Source organism: Danio rerio, chromosome 25 (genome assembly GCF_049306965.1).
Source record: "Danio rerio strain Tuebingen ecotype United States chromosome 25, GRCz12tu, whole genome shotgun sequence".
In the NCBI taxonomy this organism is placed as follows: domain Eukaryota; kingdom Metazoa; phylum Chordata; class Actinopteri; order Cypriniformes; family Danionidae; genus Danio; species Danio rerio.
In genome coordinates this window covers 1,865,153-1,871,307 of record NC_133200.1, presented here as the reverse complement: position 1 = coordinate 1,871,307, position 6,155 = coordinate 1,865,153, and the positions used below count along the sequence as shown (strand labels likewise).

The window sequence follows — 6,155 nt, the reverse complement described above, 5'->3', positions numbered from 1 at the left end:
ATTCATGCTAGAATCGTGCTAACAACATGCTAATTCATGCTAGAATCGTGCTAACAACATGCTAATTCATGCTAGAAACGTGCTAGTAACATGCTAATTCATGCTAGAATCATGCTAGTAACATGCCAATTCATGCTAGAATCATGCTAACAACATGCTAATTCATGCTAAAATCATGCTAACAACATTCTAATTCATGCTAAAATCATGCTAGTAACATGCTAATTCATGCTAGAATTATGCTAGCAACATGCTAATTTATGCTAGAATCATGCTAACAACATGCTAATTCATGCTAAAAACATGCTAACAACATGGTAATTCACGCTAGAATCATGCTAACAACATGCTAATTCACGTTAGAATCATGCTAATACCATGGTAATCTATCTATCTATCTATCTATCTATCTATCTATCTATCTATCTATCTATCTATCTATCTATCTATCTATCTTTTCATACTTTTAAAAACTGTTTAAACTAAATTAACTATTACCGTCAGGCTTTCACAAGCCAGCCTCAAAGTTTGTTCTCAAACTTTAAGAATCTAGTTATTATTCTGCTTCTTCTTCTTCTTTCTTCTGAGACTAATTTTAAAGTCTATCTCCTCCTAACCCTTTCAAGCTTCATACCTCAAACTTTCGTCAAACCTTCAAACTGGTCTGACTCGGGTTGCTATATCTTTTCCGACTGATCCGACTTTCGGTTTTCCGAAAAACGACCCGGAAAATTCCCAAAATTCCCATTGACTTAACATTGGGTCAAACTTTGTCACCTCATAACTCTGCATCAGACTGTCCTACAGACTTCTAACTGGGCTCATTTAACTCAGTCTAGCCAGCAGCCAATAACTGATGACCTTTAAACTTACTAGCCACTCCCTAGCAACCACTTTTGGCACCCTAGCAACTGTCCCATAGACTTCCATTGTAAAAGACTGCCATTGACTTAACATTGAGTCAACCTTTGTGAGCTCATAACTCTGCATCAGACTGTCCTACAGACTAGAGTCAGGCCTCATTCAACTCAGTCTAGTCAGTAGCCAATCACTGATGGCCTTTAGACTTACTAGCCACTCCCTAGCAACCACTTATGGCACCCTAGCAACTGTCCCGTAAACTTCCATTCAAAAGACTCTCATTGACTTAACATGGGATCAAACTTTGTGAGCTCATAACTCTGCATCAGACTGTCATACAGACTAATGGCTGAGCTCATTTAACTCAGACTACCAAACTGCCAATAACTGATGAGCTTTTAACTTTCTAGCCACACCCCTAACTACCACATACTGCACCCTAGCAACTGTCCCGTAGACTTCCATTACAAAAGACTCTCATTGACTTAACATGGGATCAAACTTTGTGAGCTCATAACTCAGCATCAGACTGTCATAGAGACTAATGGCTGAGCTCATTTAACTCAGTCTAGCCAGCAGCCAATCACTGATGGCCTTTTAACTTTCTAGCCACACCCCTAACTACCACATACTGCACCCTAGCAACTGTCCTATATAATGTAATTAGCTGTGCTATCAAATGCTTATAAATCTAACATACTAATGACATGCCAATCATGCTAGCAACATACTACTCATATGCTAATCATGCTAATGACATGCTAACTCATACTGGAAACATGCTAATGACATGCTAATTTGAACTAGAATCATGCTAGTAACATGCTAATTCATACTAGACTCATGTTAATAACTGGCCTACATGCATATCTTTGCATAGCAGTGTCCTATTGACTTGGGGGATGGCTCATCTGACTCAGACAACCAATGAGCATCTCAATATGATAATAAAGCTCACAAGCCACGGCCCCAAATTGATTCCATAGACTTTCATTAAAATAGGCCAAGATGCATATCTTTGCATAGCAGTGTCATAGAGACAAGGGGGTTGGTTCATTTGACTAAGACAACCAACCACATTCAAGTTCACTCTGTAACCTCGCCCATAGCAACAAAACAGAGTACCCTAGCAACCATTCATCAACAGCTATATCTCAGCATCAGAACATCGTAGAGACTTGGAGATTGGCTCGTTTGACTCATGCTAGCATACGGAACTTCCTATATGCTACACATGCTAGCAGTGACTAGCTACATGCTAATATTGACTAGCCAAGTACTGTAACTTGCTAGAAATGCTTACTAAGTATAAATGTTTTATCAAGCATGTATGTGAGGCTTGCCTAGTAACCAACCAGGGTACCCTAGCAACTGCCTAGCAACCACCCAAACTACCCTAGCAACCGCCTAGCAACGGCCTAGTAATGCCTTAGTAAGGGCCTAGCGACCACTAAGGACACCCTAGCAACCGCCTAGCAACGCCTTAGCAACCACTCAGAATACCTTAGCAACCACCTAGCAACACCTTAGCAACCACCTAGCAACCACTTGGGACACCTTAGCAACCGCCTAGCAACACCTTAGCAACCACCTAGGAACCACTTAGGACACCCTAGCAACCGCCTAGCAACACCTTAGCAACCACCTAGCAACACCTTAGCAACCACCTAGCAACCACTTAGGACACCTTAGCAACCACCTAGCAACACCTTAGCAACCACCTAGCAACCACTCAGAACACCCTAGCAACTGCTTAGCAACGCCTTAGCAACCACCTAGCAACCACTCAGGACACCCTAGCAACCACCTAGCAACACCTTAGCAACCACCTAGCAACCACTCAGGACACCCTAGCAACCACCTAGCAACGCCTTAGCAACCACTCAGAATACCCTAGCAACCGCCTAGCAACACCTTAGCAACCACCTAGCAACCACTTAGGACACCCTAGCAACCGCCTAGCAACACCTTAGCAACCACCTAGCAACACCTTAGCAACCACCTAGCAACCACTTAGGACACCTTTGCAACCACCTAGCAACACCTTAGCAACCACCTAGCAACCACTCAGAACACCCTAGCAACCGCCTAGCAAGACCTTAGCAACCATCTAGCAACCACTTAGGACACCCTAGCAACCGCCTAGCAACACCTTAGCAACCACCTAGCAACACCTTAGCAACCACCAAGCAACCACTTAGGATACCTTAGCAACCACCTAGCAACACCTTAGCAACCACTCAGAACACCCTAGCAACCGCCTAGCAACACCTTAGCAACAACCTAGCAACCACTCAGAATACCCTAGCGACCACCTTGCAACACCTTAGTAACCACTAAGCAACTAGTCAGAACACCTTAGCAACTGCCTAGCACCACCTTAGCAACCACCTAGCAACCACTCAAAACACCCTAGCAACCGTCTAGCAACACCTTAGCAACCACCTAGCAACTAGTCAGACCACCATAGCAACTGCCTGGCACCACCTTAGCAACCACTTAAAACACCCTAGCAACCGCCTAGTAAAATGCTAATTCATGCTAGAATTATGCTAACAACATGCTAATTCATGCTAGAATCATACTAGTAACATGCTAATTTATGCTAGATTTATGCTAACAACATGCTAATTCATGCTAGAATCATGCTAGTAACATGCTAATTCATGCTAGAATCATGCTAACATGCTAATTCATGTAAGAATCATGCTACTAACATGCTAATTCATGCTAGAATTATCCAAGTAGCATGCTAATTCATGCTAGAATCATGCTAGAATCACGCTAACAACATGCTAATTCATGTTAGAAACATGCTAGTAACTTGCTAATTCATGCTAGAATCATGCTAACAACATGCTAATTCATGTAAGAATCATGCTACTAACATGCTAATTCATGCTAGTAATATGTTACCTCAAGCTAAAATCATACTAACATGCTATTTACACTTTAAAACCACTTCAAACTTTCAGATTCGGCTTTTCAAGCCACCATAAAGTTTGTCCTCAAACTTTACTATCTAGTTTGTTTTATTATTTGTTTTATTATTTAATAGATAACGCATTACATTTTAATGAAATTTAATAAACTGATTTTAATAATTTCATGTTTTCTGCATTAAAAATAATAAATGCTGCTCAATTATATTTCTTTTTTTATTAAAAAGTTGTATTATTTTGTAAGAATGTGTTACTTTTTAATTTATTAATAAATTTTTTTTTCTGAATTAAAATATTTAATGCTAGCCAGCTTAATTTTTTATAATAACGTTTTTTATTATTTTATAGAAAAGGTATTGCATTTTAATTGAATTTAATCATTTATTTAATTTTAATAATTTAATTTAATTTTTTCCACGTAAAAATATTCAATGCTAGCCAGTCAAATTAATTTTTATTTAAAACGTTTTATTATTTTGTAAAGAATGTATTACATTTTAATTTAATAAATTAATTTTAATAATATGATTTAATGTTTTCTGCATTAAAAAACTAAAAATCCAAGTCAATTAGATTTTTTATTATTATAGAATTTATATAATTTTGTAGAGAATGCATTACATTTTTTTATTTAATAATTTAATTTAACATTTTATTTTTATTTTTCTCAATTAAAACATCTAGTGTTAACTAATTATATATTTTTTTAATTATTAAAAAAAAATTAAGTTGTTTACTCCAATTTTGCTGTTTATTTCACGATCAGAAAATACATCCTATTAAATATATTATCACACTTTTTGTCAAATTGTTGAAACAACAACACAAAACTTTTGTTCAATATTTTGTTTGAATTTTTGATTTATGATTAAATTGTGATGTAAAAGCTAAAAGAAAAAAGCAAAGCTTGATTTCCTCATTATGTGCAAATAAATACCCATTTATATTCAGGACAAAGCAATTAAATTGTGTTTTTGACTGGTTTCACAAATATCTCAATAACTTATTGATGTTTATTATATTTAAAGTAAATATTATGCATTATTTCCAGCTTACAGCATAAAATAATGGTATTTGTCTTTAATTAAATGTTATATATTAAAAATAAAGTTATTTTGGCATTAATCTTACAAAAGTGATTAATAAATCAGTTTTACTTGGCAAATTGACATGAACTCGTACAGTACGACTGAATATGTGATCATACAGTGAACTTTTGTTCTGGAAAATGGAACAAATCTGTGTCAAATTCCTCCAAGAAATATGTAAAGAAGCCTCATAAATAAAGGCCAGGTTAGAGAGAGAGTGTGTGTGTGTGTGTGTGTGTGTGTGTGTGTGTGTGTGTGTGTGTGTGTGTGTGTGTGTGTGTGTGTGATAATAATCCTCGGCAGAATCATAAAAGCTGAAAAGCAGACAGATTTACAGTTTTAACATCTCGCAGTGAAATCTGAGAAATTCAGGAGCTCCAGCAGAAAAATACGTGCAAACTGTTTCAGCTTTAATTAGCTTCATTATTATATGTTTTTAATTATATATACTGTATATTAGTGTTGGAATACAATTTATTAATTTATACCTTTGCTACTAGGTGTAACTAGGTGAATCCTTATACCCTTTTATTTCATATTTATATATATTTATTATTATTATTCATTCATTCATTTTATTTTCGGCTTAGTCCCTCTATTAACCTGGGGTCGCCACAGTGGAATGAACCGCCAACTTATCCACCATATGTTTTATGCAGCGGATGCCCTTCCAGCTGCAACCCATCATTGAGAAACATCCACACACACTCATTCACACACACACTCATACACTACGGTCAATTTTAGCATATTCATCTGTACCGCATGTGTTTGGACTGTGGGGGAAACCGGAACACTCAGAGGAAACCCACGCCAACACGGGGAGAACGTGCAAACTCCACACAGAAACGCCAACTGACCCAGCCAAGGCTCGAACCAGCAATCTTCTTCTTCTTCCCACTGCACCACTACGTCGCCTATTATTATTAGCCAACTAATATTAATTAATAATATCATTTTATAATAATAATAATAATAATAATTATTATTATGTATATATTTATATATATATATATATATATATATATATATATATATATATATATATATATATATATATATATATATATATATATATATATATAATCAATTTATTAACTATTTAGAAAAAGTTTTTATTTAATTTGACATTTTTTGGAATGTATTTATTTATTTTTGTTATATTTATTTATATATTTTATTTGGTTATTTTTACATAGGTGATTGCACGTAATATAATACGTACATATGTTAATAATAAAAAGAAATAAAATATATTAATAAA

General features: G+C 35.7%; 1 long non-coding RNA gene across 1 annotated transcript; it reads right to left on the bottom strand.

Annotated features, from left to right (window-relative positions):
• Positions 1 to 577: 577 nt before the first annotated feature.
• On the bottom strand, positions 578 to 2,730 carry LOC141380864 (uncharacterized). The gene is made up of 2 exons (XR_012400175.1): positions 1,300 to 2,730; positions 578 to 1,102 (listed from the first exon to the last, which is right to left on the bottom strand). It is a non-coding gene; the product is annotated as an uncharacterized lncRNA (long non-coding RNA).
• Between the last annotated feature and the right edge of the window lie 3,425 nt (positions 2,731 to 6,155).